Source organism: Podarcis tiliguerta (genome assembly GCF_965153285.1).
Source record: "Podarcis tiliguerta genome assembly, chromosome: 1".
Classification (NCBI taxonomy): domain Eukaryota; kingdom Metazoa; phylum Chordata; class Lepidosauria; order Squamata; family Lacertidae; genus Podarcis; species Podarcis tiliguerta.
In genome coordinates, this window is record NC_139534.1 from 57,099,984 (window position 1) to 57,117,673 (window position 17,690).

The window sequence follows — 17,690 nt, forward strand, 5'->3', positions numbered from 1 at the left end:
TTAAAATAATAAACATGGACATAGCTTAAAACTTTCAGACATCCAGGGCTGCAACTGGGTACTGAGAGCAGGTATGTGTCTGGTAGCATATAAAATATGACTTGTGTGAGCCAGGAAAATGTTAGGGTAAGTGTGTGCATAAATTGTCCAATTTGAAGAAACATACTGAGTGAATTGCTATAGTATAGCTTGACAGGAGCACACAAGTTGCTTCTTGCATCATGTTGTTGGGCATGCATACATGCCAGGGATTTGGAACAGGAGCCCAACACATAACAGACCCAAACGTAAAGTGAACTAAGGAAAACATACATTGTAACCACTATTTTTATTTTATTCATTTCATAAAATTTATACACCACTTGATTGTTAAAAAAAAACCCTCAAATCAGTTCACAAAAAGAAAACAAGAAAATCAAGAAAAATTCACAACCATACTTTGAAGTATACAAAGTTAAAAATACTAAAACATATTAAAGTTACCTCACCTTTCTAAACATCTGGGCATGCTTGTCTAAACAATAATGTCTTCAGCAGGCACTGGAAAAAGTTCAGTGAAGGGCGCCTGCTTGATCTCAATAGGCGGGGAGTTCCAAAGTGCAAGAAAGTGAAAATGGCTTTGTAAAATTAGCCAGTGTAGCTGCCTTAACATCCCGTCAGGTTAAAGCACTAGCAATACTAGCTACTCACAATTTTGAGTAGTAGAATAGAAGCATATGTGGTTACTGGTGTAGACAGGGAGTGATCATGGCGCTTAACCCTCTGGTAAGTAATTTCTGCATCTGCACAAGTACGAAGAAGGTATCTATATAGAATATTATTAATTTTAAAAATATATTTGTAATATTTATAGTCTGCCTTTCTCCCAAGGGTACCTTGGATAATCCACAAAACCAAAAGCACACTAAAGATAACAGGCACAAGTTTAATAAACACAATGTGCCCATTAACAGATCAGCAGCAAAGGAAAGAAGCACTCAGACTAAGTACCAACATTCCACAAAATGCAAATGGATTTTGCACAAGGTCTGTTATGGAGCAATTGATGCAAAATGCTGAGAGGGATGTATCCATGGAACCATAAGTAAATTAGGTTTTTCTGTTTTAGTAACTCATTCCAGCAAGAGGGAATTAGCATGTTTTGATAAGTCAATGGATGATACTAACTTGGCAAGTTGTCATTCTAGCTTTGCACATTAAAACTGCACTTTACACCAATTCTGATTTATTATGGTTCCCATTTTACATACTTGAATTGAGACTGGGATATGTTGAGAATGGATTCCAGTGAGTCTGTGGCTAAGCAGAATTTGAACAGTTTCTAAATCACACACATTGGCGAACGGATTTACCTGGAAATCAAGCCCAGACAGAATATCCTGTAAAAATGATATCATTAAAATATGGCTGTCATCATTGGACATATGCTAATTTTCACAAGGCTACTGGATTTTCCAGGGTTCTCCCTTGGCTGCTGTAGTCCTGTGATTCATCAAGCCATGAGATGAGAGTATCAACAGAGTTATCTTGGTATCTTCTATCTTAAATGCCTTCACACAGTGCATTGCTCATGGCCAATACACTTCCGTATCCACACACATAGCACACACCTGTTGTACCCTGATTCTTTGCCACCTTCAAAATTAGCTCTTCCAGAATTAACCAGGGCATGCAGCGCTCCATTTTAAATGCACACAAATCTTGTGTGGCTTCTACTGCTTAGAATCCTAGAATTGTAGAGTGGGAAGGGACCCTGCAAGTCATCTAGTCCAACTCCCTGCAATGCAGGAATCTCAACTAAAGCATCCATGACAGATAGCTTCACATCCCTCGCTGCACTATAGCACACAGGCATGGCATACAGTGAAAGAGAAATCTTGATCCACTGTAGTAATATTGAAGATCAACCGTGGACATCAGTACTGCCAAAAGAATTTGCCAGTAAGGTAAGGGAGACTTCTCAACGACAGGACGTGTCCAACAATACAATTTTGTATGAGTCTGCTCAAACTAAGTCTTACTGAATTCAATAGAGCTTACAACTGCGTGCACAGGATTGCGCCATCAGATTCTCTTGATTAGTGTTTCTCAAACTGGGCTGAGACCCATTAGTGGGTCTCAGTGCCACAATCTGTCCAGTGCTTCCTCCCTTATCTGCCCTGCCCCCTAGCCATACCACAGCCTTTTGGCTGGATCAATGCTATCGCCAGCAGTTTCTTGTAAAGATGCCCAGGAGATGCGGAAGAAGTGAAGGAAGGTCTCCCCTCTCTGAGATGAAAGGGCCAGGGAAGATGGTGAAGGAAATTAGAAACGGAGAAGAAAGTGGTTGCTGTTATCATCAGATAAGCCACCGAGGAATAGAAAGGGATTGGATAAGAGAGGGAAACTTCTAGGAGGAAGAAATGTAAAAGGACCAGGGAGAAAAGATGAAAGAAACTGGAAGTTGTGGGGGGTGAGGATATGGTACTAACTGAGTGTGAAAGAAGAATGGGAGAATAAGTCACAGGAGATGGGTAAAAATACGTTGAGAGACACATGGAGGTAGGAAGAGAAAAATATAGAAGAAAAAGCCTTCTCTACATACAGCCTGTGACCTGGGAAGGCTGTCACAATGCCTCTGGAGCAAATGTCTGAATATAGTTGAGCTACAGAATGTTGCCACAAGAAAAGTGTTTTGGTGTTTTAGAAAAGCAATTCCCAAATATTGATTAGATATCAATAGAAAGTGACATTAGTAATTGCCAGCTGATTATGCCAAACTCTGCCTCCATCTGCCATCATTTTGTGGCTGGTGGGCCTCAGTAATTTTCAGTTGTCTCAAGTGACCTCCAGAGCTAGAAACTTTGGGAACCCCAGCACTAGATCAAAGTATAAACCTGTGGGCAGAATGGCACACAGCTACTCCCAATAGCAGGGGTGGGTGGGTGGTCAAATTAGTGACAGAAGAAAGCAGGAAGGTGGTGTGCAGCAACACAAAACTAAAATGGGGAAACAAATTTGTCTGAGGGTGCATTGATTCAGACAAGGATATGAGGCTGCCTTGTTGGTCTGACATCCACTTTTATACTCACACACTCCTATATAATCTTGGTAAGACTGTGTCTATGATCTTGATGCAGTTCAGTTTGCCTTTTGATATCTCAAATTGTTCCTATGCTGCTCCTTCAAAGTTATAGCACTAATGCAAACCACAGCACAATATTCTGGTGTTCTAGCCTGCCATGTCCAAATGGCAAATTGTGTGGCTCCTCAGTAGGAGATCTCTTCACAATTGTCGGTTGACACAAGAGACTGGCACTTTCTTATGTGTAACCTCTCCAGTCTACCATTTGAAACTGTAAGCTTAAGGAGACAATGTTCCTCATGGCAAACATAAGGAGAAAAGTTCTTTAATAAGCTACTGACTCTCCTGTAATAAACATCTATAAAAAATACACCACATAATTTCATAAACATCTCTTGAGTGGTTTACATGAAAGCAATAGAACAAAATTCAATATTCAAATAAATTTTCTTCAAAATAAATATAAGCAAAACACAACTATATCTTATAAATAAGAATGAGTGGTGTACAAAACAAACACTTAAAAACTAAGAGGTGGTCCACTAAGGATTGTAGACCGAGGTTGTTTAGGACTTTAAATGTCACTGAAACCTTGAACTTGGCTTGCTAACTAATAAGCAACCAATGCAGATTTTGGGACACTTGTGTAAAATGATGTCGTTGTTAAAATTTGTATACCGCTCTGGGCTCAAAGATCCCATGGTGGTTCGCCACAGAAAAATACAAAGTACATCAAAAACGAAAACCATGTTGTCTTAACTCTGTGGATCACTGAATTTGGGAATAGCTGATCCAAGCCATGGGTCACCTGGATCTCTAGTCATAGAATTGTAGAGCAAACTACCCCAGCAGATTCATTTTAAGTAGCACTTAAGACAAAAGCATGCCCTGTGGCACCTGAGATCAACCACCAGAGTCATTCAGTACTGCTCTCTGGAACTGACCCTGTAAGTAGGAGCAAAATCAGTGTAAAGTGGTGTCCACAGCTCCCAATCCATAGATGACTATCATGGTTAATGCTAACAAAAGTCAAGGAGAGATCCAGGAGAATCCACACTTGCACTCTTCCTGTCCTTCAAAAAGACCATCTGTCAGAGTGAGCAAGGCTGAGGCTGCCCCCAAACAGGGCCTGAACAAAGTCTGAAGTGACTTGAGATAATCACTTCCATCCAGTAGCATCTGAAAATGAAGCACCACAACAACAACCACCTCATCACACAATAAAGCATTCATCACACCCTGAATTCACCCAGTCAACCTTTCATACATAGCAAGAACCAGCCATGATGGGCATGGGTCAAGACAGCATGTGCTAGGCAGGCATCAATAACAAACGGATGCATTGTACAACAGACATGGTATCAGTGGTGGCACTCAAGTCCACACAGCAATGGACTATCTTGTCTTCAAAATGTCTTGCAAAATCACCAGAGGGCTCTAAGGCTGGCCTAAACACAGTAGGCGAAGCAACCCTGATACCACTATGAAAAGCTCACTGAACCACCATGGAAGGCACAATTATGTGCTTGGTCACCTTCACAAGACTTGTACCAGTTGTCTCTGGGCCTGTTTCCTTGCCTGGAGCTCCCCAATGAGCCAGGGGCTTGACAGAGCCCCACAGTACCAGCATGGGAGTTCCATAGGCTTGGGCACTTGGGAGGCTGCTGAAACTTGGTGTGTTTCCAGGAGGACTTTGAACACCCTTTTTAACTGCAGTTCCTCTGATGCTGCTTAGGAAGGTGTCAAAAGCAGCTTCCAATGCAAAACAAGGGATCTGCTTTTCAGACGGGAAGTCAAAAGCTCCCCCCACCCACAGCAACGTCTAAACATATTGCTCAACATCAAAGTGGAAAGGGAGACCTTTCTCATCTGATTTTCCAAGCCATTCAGTCCTTCTCCATCAGAATACCAATAATAATAATATTAATAATACCCCACCCATCTGGCCGGGCCTCCTCAGCCACTCTGGGTGGCTCCCAACAGAATATTAAAAGCATGATAAATCCCTTCCAAGTCCTGAAGCAGTGGAGGAAAATCTCTGAGGAGGAATTAAGGGGGCTCTCGGCTTCAACAGTGGTCCATCTCGATCAGGATTTCCCTCCCACTAAGCTGCACACTCTACTGTCTGGTCTTTAAGACAAGGGAGGAAAGCATTGGAGCAGCTATGCACTGGAGCCACTCCAAACCACTCTGGCTCAGCAAGCAAATGAATGAGGGCAAGCAGGAATCCTTCAGGGCCCAGGATTTCTCCCAAGGGCTCCAAAGGATATGCTTCCTCAAAATCCTTGCTTGACTTGATTTTAAAAAATGGTACCCCACTACTCTGACCAATACTAAGACTTTCACGGTGGCTAAAAAAGCCACCATGTATCAGAAACACAAAATATAACAAATATCTTAAGAACGATACAAAAACAGCAAAACAAAAAATAACTGGAATTGTGTAACGTAATATTACATTTTACATACTCCCCTAGTTTGGAGCAGGGGGTCAGTTTATAGCCCTCTTCACATGCTTCATACTACTCTTGCAGAAAGGTGACATGGATGCAAAGGGGCTCACCATTTAGCATTTATCTCACAGTTGCACAACCTGTCCTGGACTGTCACTTGTTGCCAGAGAACCTCTGAAGTGGGGAACCTTCACTTACAGATGGTACCTAACACCACAGAAACTAGCATTGATACGCCCAGGAGCCTCACCAAAATGCTGGAGAGGCTGCACCTCCACAGGCACATACCTCCACATGTGGTGGGAGTGCCCCCAAATCCAACTCTTCTGGACATCAGTCATACAAGAAATATGCAAAATAACTAAGCAGGTATTAGAAATCACCCTAGAACTGGCCCTACTGAATATCTTCCAAGATAACAATGCCCACTTACAGTATAAAGAGCTCATAACCCACTTACTCTCAGCAGCCAGAAGCGTCATAGCCAGACACTGGAGAGAACTGTCAGGAGTAAACATGGACCAATGGTATCAAATAGTATGAAAAACAGCCTTACTAGGAAAACTAACCAATAAACTGAAACTGACATGGGGACAAATGGCTCCCCTTAATAGTAGTAGTAGTAGTAGTAGTAGTAGTAATAATAATAATAATAATAATAATAATAATAATAATAATAATTTATTAGTTATACCGCCCATGTGGCTGGGTCTTCCCAGCCACTCTGGGTGGCTTCCAACAGGAGATTAAAAATACATTAAAACATTAAAAAAACTTCCCTAAACAGGGCTGCCTTTATCACATACACAGCCCAAAAGACAATGACAAGAATCTGCCGACAGCATACGAATCAATCTGGCTAACCTGATCCAAAAATCCACCCCCTCACACACATAAACAAATCTCACTACCGCCAATCAAAGACAACCAACCACACCCTAGGCCACCCCCAACCTCTCTCACCACCCAGGAAATATAACAAGCGAATAGTAAGAGAACCCATACAAGTGACGCTGACACAAAACCCCACATGTACACTTAAGTAGAAGAAGCAATATCACCCCACCCCACCCCCTCCATCTCTTTTCTTCCCAACCTAATACTGCATGTAACACTAATGTCTTACAGCAAATGAAACTGAACTGTAGAACACACAACTTGAAAAGAGACAATGCACATATTTTTGTAAACTAAGAAATCTTTTATAAAAATAAAATAAATAAAATGTGGGGAGCCTTTTCTACCTGTGCAGGTTCCCTGTGCCATTTAGAACTCTGCAGGCCCTTTGCAGCCACATACTCTCTGCACAAGCAATATTTATTTACTTGTTGGATTTATAAGCCCAACCTTCATTGAATGACCCTAAGCTGGCATGCGATAGCAACACAGCAAATGCTGTGGCCGGGTGTAAAAAACAACCAGCTACAATAATAGTAATAGTAATATTTCCCCATTAAAATCTAAATATTAAAACCAGTAGGAAAACAATGCTCAAGTGGCAGGGCAGAGGGCTTGCAAAGAACAGAAAAACCCTAACAAAATATCTCAAAAGTTTAGCAAGAATTCAAAGCAACCCCCTGCTGTGTCTGGTATCTAAATATAATGAGTAGAATGATAGAAAAGAATGACAAAACTCTCAGTGGCATATGCCATACTCACATTCTATAGATTCATTTGCACATTGCTGTTTTATTATATGGGAAGCATATAAAGAACATCAGAAGAGAACTGCTGGACAGATGCTAAGGGTCTCTCTGGTCCAGCATCCTGTCTCCAATTGTGGGCAGCTAGATGCCTCTGAAAAGCCTGGAACAAGGCATTTAAAAAAACAGTTTCCCCTGGTTACTTGCTAGCAGCCACTAGTAATCAGAGGAGTACCACCTCTGAACATGGGGAGCAGCACTATGACTGGAAATGAGGCTAAGTGCTGCAACCCTCGGGGTTACTTTGCCCATGGCAGTTTCACTATTTGGAGATAAATAATGCAGATGTTCAAAAACTTTAGTATGTGATACAGCCCTCTCCATGCCACGGACTGCAAATGTGATAAGTACTGATCATATTTCTTCTTGCAAGCAGGTGGCGCTCTTTCCTTCTGCTGCTGCTGCTGCTGTTCTCTGCATGATCACATCGCATTGTGCTTCTGCCCATGCGATTTCCTAGAGCTCAGAGGCTAGGTATATTAATAGTACCATTAATAGTATGAGCCTTTAGTTTGTCACTTCTGAATGTTGTCAGTGCAGCACTGAGAACAAAAGCAAGCAGTTTTTAAAATGTATTTCACTTGTGACCAATGAGGTGCTGGTGATTAGCTAAGGTACAGCAGGCATTCAAATATTGGCCTTGGTGCCACTTGCAAAAGCAACATTCAGTCGCAATGAACCAGATGCATGAACATTGTTTACTGAAAGCTTTCTCTTGCCTTAGCTATTCTCTGGCCGAATTCCTGTACATCGCCATGGTGGTTTTTTCTTAGCAATACACAGAACTAAATAGGCATACGTAGTGAATCTCAAGTAGAAACTGGATGTTTCAGCTGTGAGGCTAACTTTTCTTAAATGCCCAAGAGCTCTTCTTCCAATCATGTCTGTGTGAGAGGCTGGGCCAACTGTGTGAGAGACCAAAATATAAGACAGGAGGGCGGGGGGACGACTTGCAGTTTTCTGGTTTCCTGGCTACAAACTAATTGCAAGTATTCTGCTGCTGAACACCAGCTTGTGAAATGATGCAAAAACACTTGTCATAAACAAAATACACCTAATTCTGAAAACTGCACCTTTTCACATGTGTTAGGCAGCTTTGCTGGTACAAAGAATAATAGATTCATGGAATTCTAGAGCTGGAATCACACTGGTCAAATTTGCATTTGATGTATGTAATGTCCAGTGCCTCACAATTATAGGAGCAGCTTTTTGCAGTTAACTGAAGAGTCAGTGGGAGTTTTATCATGTAAAAACCACAGGATATTCCCAGAATTTTGCAGTGACAATGCAGATGCTGATATCAGGTTGAGTTACTGTCACACCCTACAGAAAATAGGTGTTAAAATGGACATAGTGACAAGACATCTATAGAGATGACACCCTGTCCTTTCTGAAGGATATGTGGGATAAAATTTAGGTAATTAGTATAAAGTTGCCTGTTACTGTGGAAAGCAGACAAAAAATGTAGGTAGCCACAGTGATCCATTAGGGGAAAATCCCACAAGCATCAATACGGTAGTATCTTTTTCAAAAGCCAATCAAAATGTCTCCAATTTTTGAGCCAGCTCCTGAGCTCCTGGAACTCTTCCTTAGGCTTGACATTAAAACAAAACAGGGGCAGCAACAAAGGGGTGGGGAATGTGGGAATTATGGTATTACCTAAAGCCTGGAGTTTTCAGCTGTATTTAAGATGGGCTGAGGGAGAAATGGCACAGATATAACCGGAGGACCCTCACTACATGCAAGGCAGGTTGCAGAATGCAGGACTGGGACCAAGCAGCAACAACAGCTGCTCCTATATTTCTTAAAATATAAAATCTGTTGTTCCTCAGTCCCTCATGCTAACACATAATTTCAAAGACATAGTGGGCACCAAGGTGTGTGACGACAAACTGGGAAGGAGGCCTGGGCAGGCCTCAATTTATCCCCCCGGGAGTGGGCCCAAGTGACGCCCGTTAACCAGTTGGGCCCACCCCCCCGGGGAATTGCTGCCTGCAATTGGCCGATCTGCAGGCAGGCTGCAATCCTCCTTAGTTTGGTGTCCCCAGGCTGTAATGCTGCCTGACCATTAAAGGTAAGCTGACTTCCCACTGACTTTAATTAAGATCCTCAAATGATCACTCCTTCTTGGGGGGGGGGGGGAGGAAAGACTCCCAAAGAATGGATATAATTGGATGTGCTAGACCATTGTACCTAATTTCATATCATCAAAGTTCAGAGAAGAATAGTTGAACTTTAAATATGCATATTTAGGAGCCCTACTGGTAGAAAAGCATATTGTTGCATTTCTCTGTAAACCTTGGCACCAGTTCTATAAACAGAAGTGCTGCCTTTGGCACAAGGCAGATTTCACCAGCTACTCAGTAGTTACTACTGGGACTCGTATGATACGGGTGGGTCAATCAGCCTCAGGAGAATAGCAGGTGGTTCTCTCTCACCCACGCATCCATAAATGTTGGCACCATTCATCAGGAAGAGAGCAATCTTGGCTGCAAATTACATAAATGTTGTTGCAACGACAGCCAATAAACCCAATAAAATGTCAATGACCTAGGAGTGAACAACTTAGTGGTTTTAGGGTATTAAGGCTACCTGCTGCATCAAATGATGACAAAAGGCATCTTCCCTCATACGCAGCTTATTGTGGCAAACATATCTGGCATCTCAAGACTCAATAAAGGACCGGGGTAGGGGTGGGAGAGAGGCTCTGCTGTGTCCCAAACGCCCACACTCCTCCTGCATCTGCTATGTGGTTATATTACTGTCACACATCAGACAAAACTGAAATTGGTGAAGCATAAGGGCGCCTGTCTCTGCTGGATTATGGCCAGTGTCTCTTTCGCAGCCAAAATGTTGTTATCATTGCCCATTTCTAATCAGAGCCATAACTCACGCTTTATAATGAGAGACTTAGTCTTTACATCTGTTTACTGGTTTATTGTCCAAGCAGAGGAAAGCCCTGTATAAAACTTCAAGGAACTCCTCTGTCTTGAGATGCAAGATCCAGATAACTGCAAAAAATGTGTCACGTGGATACCCCTGGTGTGCAAGATTTTTCTTTTACAAGTTGTTGCCACAGGGAGCCCTGAGCAGAATCGAGATCATGGCACTGGGGCGGAGGGAGCTTTGCCCTTGGTTCCCCATGCTATTATAATCCTGGTCAGAGTTGGTCCCTACAGCTGCTGTTCTTCATCGGAGCATGGGGGCAGGATGCAGTACAATCCTAAGACTAACATCCCATTAAGTTCAATGGGGCTTATGCACATATAAATGTACTTTGGACTTAACAGTGCATGCTTTAAAAACAATAAGAAGAGAGGATTATTCATAAATAACTATTCATAGCACTGCAGCCAAAAAACTTGCAACTTGTAAACTGAGCCCCCTTATGAAACACAATTTGAGAAAGGAGGAAAAATATCTGGGGTCGCTGAATAACTTCTAGCTGTGTCAATGTGCCAGTAGAAATAATTAAAGCTAGAATGCTAAATATAGAGAAGAGCAAGGCTTGCTGATCAGGGATGAGGATGGTATCTGCAAAAGGAAGTCTTGCTCCAAGAATGTTTAGAATTCTTTTAAAATATCAATAAACATGTGTACAGCCATGATGTTTGGGTGCAAAGACTCAATTTTTTTGGGCAAAGTTCCTTACTTAAATATTCCTTGGGAAACTACAGCCATAGGATGCAGATAAGCTTCTTTTTTCTTTTCTCCCTACGACAGTCTCACATTTTTATGGCCCTGGGTTGCAGTGCGAGTGTCGTTTCCCCTACATTCAAGGGAATTAAAGACTTCGTTTCACGGATTCATAAAGAGAACAGAAACCAGCTGTTACATCCCCCCATTTCTTGATTTGGGGAAACATTTGGATATGGTAGTACTGAATTCGGTTTTGTAAATGGAATAAACCAACAAAAATGTTTTGATTCCTTCCCGGCTGCCTGAAATGTGTCTCTATGAAGGGCATGGGGAGGGAAGAGGAAGGGAAAGGGTAAAGGATAACAATTGTCTTAACAGAAAGAGTTGGGGTGGCTGGGCGGGGAGGGGGGTTGGGAAAGGCTGCTGAGCTTTTGCTTTCCAATCCTGAAAGAATAGTCCTATTACTCTCCCCAAACCTCAGCCCCCTCCCATTCTCTCACCCCCTCCCTGGAGAAGAATTGGTCACTGCACAGCTGTGCAAGAGAGAAAAATATATTTATATATATAAGAGAATCTGCCATTCTGAATTGGTTTGTGGGGCTGGACAAAACCTCATTGTGTGCTTTATCTGCCCAGAAGAGAATGGGCCCACAGTCTTTGCCTGGCAGGGCCTCTGCCTTTGGTTAACTGTGGTCAGATAACTGTAACTTCATTTAGATACTGTAATGTGCGTGTGTGTTTGAGGCATTATATTATTGATTGTGAGCACATCTGGAGAAAAACAGAAATATTAATCCTCTCCCGGCCTGTTCAGAAGAAAAAAGGGAGAAAGTTTAGAGGTTTTGCAAACCCAAGTTAAAAATTAAAGTCTGTAGCAATTTTTTTCCTCTTTCTTTTTTTGGAAATATATATCTGAATAGATTTGACTGACAAAGATGCCCCATTAGGGAGATGTCTCTGGAAGAAACTTGGACCCAGTGCTAATTGCATTGATTCTAAACCTATTTACTCGGAAGTTACTTGCAGGGAGTTTTCTGGGACTTACTTTCTACCATAGCAAGCACACTTGCATAACATCTATGCAGAAGTGAGTCACCAGATTCAGCAAGGCTTTTCTGAAACAGAAGGTAGAACATTCAGCAATGAACACAAGAAGACATTTTGAAATCATTTTTGTTTTTATAGTTTTGTCTTTTACCTGTATTTCCACACATGCTATTTGCATTTAGAAAATTAAAATTAGAATTTCCTCTATGGCAGTTGCATGATACACGTGATAATGTCCTTTCTTTGAGTCATTTCTCCCAACAACGTAAACTTGATTTCAGGTTAGACTTGGATATAAAGGTCCTTGCAAACAAAGGTCCGTATAGTTAAAGCCATGGTTTTCCCAGTAGTGATGTATGGAAGTGAGAGCTGGACCATAAAGAAGGCTGATCGCTGAAGAATTGATGCTTTTGAATTATGGTGTTGGAGGAGACTCTTGAGAGTCCCATGGACTGCAAGAAGATAAAACCTATCCATTCTTAAGGAAATCAGCCCTGAGTGCTCACTGGAAGGACAGATCGTGAAGCTGAGGCTCCAATACTTTGGCCACCTCATGAGAAGACTCCCTGGAAAAGACCCTGATGTTGGGAAAGATTGAGGGCACAAGGAGAAGGGGACAACAGAGGATGAGATGGTTGAACAGTGTTCTCGAAGCTACCAGCATGAGTTTGACCAAAATGCGGGAGGCAGTGGAAGACAGAAGTGCCTGGCGTGCTCTGGTCCATGGGGTCACGAAGAGTCGGATATGACTAAACGACTAAACAACAACAATAAAAGTTTGGGTGCCCCATTGGCTAAGTAAACCCTTTGCCACCATTGAACTGAGTACAGTGTGGACATTTATAGTATTACTCTGCGTTCAATGCATGTCAGTGTAAGCTTGTTTTGCTTCCTAACTCAATATTTGTATTTGTAAAATAAAATTACTTCAGCAAGGCCCTTATACCATATTTTGGCTTGGATTCCAAACCACCTTACCCTTGGAACACCCTCCTTTCAGATGTCAAAAAGATAAAGAACTACATAACTTTTAGAAGACGTCTGAAGGCAGCCCTGTATTGGGAAGTTTATAATGTTTGATGTTTTGTTATGTTTAGATATATTCTGTAAGCCACCCAGAGAGGCTGTGGAAACCCAGTCAGATAGGTGGTGTATAAATAATAAAATTTCTTTTATTACAGTATTATTATTATCATCTCATCAACACAGCACCATAGAAGGTGATAATCCCATTCTCCATGTTGAGTTTTGTGGTGTGCACATGCATTTCATGAGTATTTCTTTCCTGCCTACTTGAAGTGGCTTACAATATACGGAATATATAATAAAACAGACAAGAGCTACAAAGAATGGTTGGAAGTATTTACAAGTTTCTACCCAGGCCTTAGTTATTTTCATTGCTACTCTGCTTCTGAATCTCTGAGTCACAACAGATCTCAGAGGAAACAACTGTGGAAACAACTGTCAGAGCAGCCAGTTCTTTGCCTCACACAGGTCAGGGCTTCTTCATGCAGGCTGTGGCTGCTTCTGTGTTTCTTGCAGCTTCTGGCTCTGGGAGAAGATTCAAGAAGCACTGGAAGAGCAAAGATATATTTTCAAAGACGTGTGTGCATATGACATGCACATGTGCATGTACATAGTGGAGTGTCAGTGTTCAGCCCTGGCCAGACCTTAAACGTCAGAGAAGTGGAGCAGGACCCTCCAGCAGATCACCATGCTGCCAATGGCCACAAAGAACCAATGTTTCCAAATATCCCTGCTTGAGAGCTAGAGGTCCCTACAGCAGTTGCCTGGGTTACTGGTCAGCACTGTCTCTCTATGTCTCTGTTTCTCCCTGTCTCCAATTTCTCCAAGAGCAGAGGAGTCAGAAAGTCAGGCAGAAGCTTCAGAGCTGTCTCCAAAGTGCCTGGTTAGTAGCACATAAGACTACTTAGATGTCAGGGGAAGAACCCATAGAAGCACCTGCCCAGATGAGGGTCTGGCTGTTAGTCAATATGGGGTGAAGACTCCTACATAAATTCCTATTCTGAGCTGCTTTGTTGCTGAAGCAACAGCTCCTCCCAAAGCTGCAGCTTCATTGAACTGAGGAAACAGACAGGGAAGCTCTTAGCTTCAGCAGAGTTTGTAGAGTATTTTTTGTCTTCATTTTGCTTGTTTGTTAAGTCACTGGTTTATGTCATTAACTTACAACAACTTGGAAAATCCAAGAAATATGGAAGGAAAAGAAGTCAGATCTGAAAGAGAGGAAATGTAAACTTTTACAAACTTTTAAAACATCTATAGATTCATATAGTCATCGAGTTCTGACTTGAAATTGTCCAACAATGGCAACAACAAAAAGGCTGCCTCATTCAAAATTAGTTTGTAGTTGTATCTGCAGGTCATTCCAAAGTATGGCTCATGGGCTGCAATAGTTGGCTCCACACCCTGAAAAACTATTTTCCACCTGGCTGTGCTTGATGGACCTCGGGGTTCTGATGCTTGCCTATAGACATCTTCTTGCAGCTTAGATGCCATGGCTGGTTCAGTAACAGACAGAAGTGAAGAGTCACCTGTCAGTCTTCTCTTCTCCAACCTAAACATACCCAGCTCCTTCAACCATTCCTCATAAGGCTTGGTTTCCAGATCTTCTTGGTCACCCTCCTCTGCACATGTTCCAGCCTGTCAATATCCTTCTTAAATTGTGGTGCCCAGAACTGGAGATACAACAGCCATCTTCAAATATCTAAAGGGCTGTCACACGGGAAATGGAGCAAGCTCTGGAGGGTAGGACCGAAACCAATGGATTCAAGTTACAAGAACAGAGATTCCTACTAAACATCAGGAAGAGCTTTCTGACAGTAAGAACTATTTAACAGTGCAACAAACTCTCTTGCAAGGTGGTGGACTCTCATTCACTGGAGATTTTTAAGCAAAGGTTGGATAGCCATCTGTCAGGGATGATTTAGTCTCTTCCAGGGTCTCTGTGATTCTATGTGAAGGTGAGTCAAAACAAGAATCCTGTAAGTTGACCCCCTCGTCCTGAAAAAGAGCTCTCCATTCTGGTGGTGAGATGATCACATGAACAAGGGTGAAAATGTTCTCATCCTTTAAAGTGACAACCACCAGTGTAAAAGATAATTTATTGCCATAAGGGGACGGATTATATTGTTGTGCTGATGTGGAAAAAAAATCCCTTTCACCTTCAGTGGGCAATGAATCAGAGGGGTGGGGAAAGAGGAATGTGGTGTGGGTTTTCCGGAGATACAAACTGTCCTTAAAATCCTGAAGGTCATCAGCCTTCAGACACAAGCCATGTATTAAGATTTGAAGGAGGAACTGAAGGGGGTTGTGGGAGGCAGATCTTTACTTGCATCTATGTAACAGAAAGTGCTCTGAGCTATTATTAGGTACCGCAATTGCTGTACCAAACTGACATCTCATGCTAGTGCAGCAAGTAATAGCCAGGCTGGACATTGGTTGAGTAACATGCCATTGTTTCTACTTATCAGAGCTGGAGGAAAGTAAAATATGCACATGTACCTGCCTAAAATGTTGCTCAAATTCATTTTAATCTTTAGCTATTTTTTTATTAGCACAAGATCTCACTGATTAGAACCTTTAAATGTAACTTCTGAAGAAATAATCGGCTGTAACCTGTGGAAGTGAATACAGCCACATGTATGTTTACCTACAGAAAATCTCACTTCGTTCCATGTAAGAGGGCCCAGAAATGCACAACGAGACTTAAAAGGCTGCAATCCTAAACTCACTTAGTGGTGCTCTCTGGATGTTGGAGAGTACCTCCCTCCAAAGTTCAGGGGTGATAGGAACTGTAGTCCAGGAACATCTGGAGAACACCAGTTTGGCTCCCTCTGTACCAGGAAATCAGTCCCATTGCCCTTCATAGGTCTTACTTTCAGGTAAATATAATGTGTACATTTACCTGAGAGTAAATGTGCGCTGCCTGCAAGACAACTACTCCAATATAATTCATTAAATTCCTAAAATAATACATAAAATTTATCAAGTTCTAAGGAAGCTTTTATTTGAAATCCTATGCCTGGAGGGTAAATTCTTTCTAGTATTTGGCAGTCACTTCCAAGCACAGTGGTACCTCAGGTTACATACGTTTCAGGTTACATACGCTTCAGGTTACAGACTCCGCTAACCCAGAAATGGTGCTTCAGGTTAAGAACTTTGCTTCAGGATGAGAACAGAAATTGTGCTCCGGCGGCGCGGCAGCAGCAGGAGACCCCATTAGCTAAAGTGGTGCTTCAGGTTAAGAACAGTTTCAGGTTAAGAACGGACCTCCGGAACAAATTAAGTACTTAACCCGAGGTACCACTGTACTGTATTACCTTTCTAAGGTCCCCACAAACTATTTTACAAGTGTATGTGAAAACTAAAGGTAACTTATGAATGCTTCAAACCCAGGTTTGCTAAATCCTATCCTCTGGGAGGCTGGGTTTCGTGGTGGCTCTCTTTACAAGCTGAGTAGCAAATACAGATATGCCAGTGTGAGTGACCCTAAACTGTAACTCTTCTTTATTGTCTGCCTTCTGCTCACCCTGTTTGATTGGGCCAGTTGCTCGTTTGCTCTGTGTGTGTGTGTTGTGGCCATGTCGATTCTCCAAGGCAGCTTTCAATACCATCAACCATACGGGTACGGATGCTGGATGTGTGAATGTGGGCAGGATGCCCCATAAGACCTTCCTCCCCCATGCTGTTCATGGACAAAGGTCTCCCTCACTATGACAGCTGTGCAAGATTCAATTTATACCCTGCCTCTCTCCCAAGGCGGCTTACAACATTTTAAAAACATCATTCCAAAATATAAAGTAATAAAAACAAACTAGCTTCCTGAAGTAGAAAGATAGTACAAAAAAGAGTGGCAGATAAAATTGATGAACTATGCTGAGATGGCAAAACTGACAGGAAGAATCAGAAACCAGGAAGGTCTTTAATAAAGAAGAAGGAAGGTTTATAATTTATTTGAAAAACTACTGCAAACAATTACATACATTGGTAGGATCGACAGAAAACTTGTAGCAAAAATTTGAACTATGGAATGACAAAGGATTTATAAGAATAGAGTTATGAAAGAGATGCTGAGGGGAAAATCATCATATTAAGATCCACATGTTTATGTGAAATAAAAAATGCAAAAAATAAAAATAAAAAAACAAACTAGCTAAAAAGAGTAGTTAGAATACAATAAAACACATTTAGAAAGAGCATTATGATACCAATTGGAGAGAGGAACCTCGAGTGCAGGGTGGCTAAATGTGGCCCTCGGGTCCTATCTGGCCCTTGGAATGCTCTCCAGGCCACAGCCTGCCCTGGCCCTACTTCACACCCTCTTTGAATGTTTTTGCCTGGGTGGAATGTGTCCTTCAATGATGTCTCTTGTTTGAATGGAGGATAGAAAAAGATGTGCAAGATTGTGTGGAAACTATCGCTTACTGTACAAAGTTAAAATTTACATTAGTTGCTCTATGCACTCTTGCTTCTAGCCCTCCCTGCCCACCACTGACATACATATGCCCCCCAAAACGAATGCAGTCCTTGCGCCAGCAAAGGTTTCCCTCCCCAGGATTAAATGATAGTTACATGCATACATTTTTGACTCAGAGCTACATCATATATTCAAAGCACATCCTGACACACATTAAGAGCATATGACTCCCCCCCCCAAAAAAAAACAATATTGGGAACTGTAGTTTGTTAAGGGCACTGGGTGCGAAGGAAACTACGGTTCCCAGAACTCTTTGGGGGAAGTCATGTGCATTGAATGCACTCTAA

At 42.0% G+C, this 17,690-nt stretch overlaps 1 long non-coding RNA gene across 3 annotated transcripts in view; it reads right to left on the bottom strand.

Annotated features, from left to right (window-relative positions):
- LOC310666525 overlaps window positions 1-17,690 on the bottom strand; it is a 37,464-nt gene that overhangs the window by 18,992 nt on the left and 782 nt on the right. For 2 of the 3 annotated variants that reach the window (XR_014505947.1, XR_014505949.1), the window contains exons 1-2: window positions 12,670-13,047; window positions 11,905-12,193 (exon numbers count right to left, since the gene is read on the bottom strand). The exons of the other annotated variant lie outside the window; for it this stretch is intronic. This is a non-coding gene — a long non-coding RNA (uncharacterized lncRNA). Of the gene's footprint in view, window positions 1-11,904; window positions 12,194-12,669; window positions 13,048-17,690 lie in introns of those variants that run through there. 3 annotated transcript variants of the gene reach the window in all.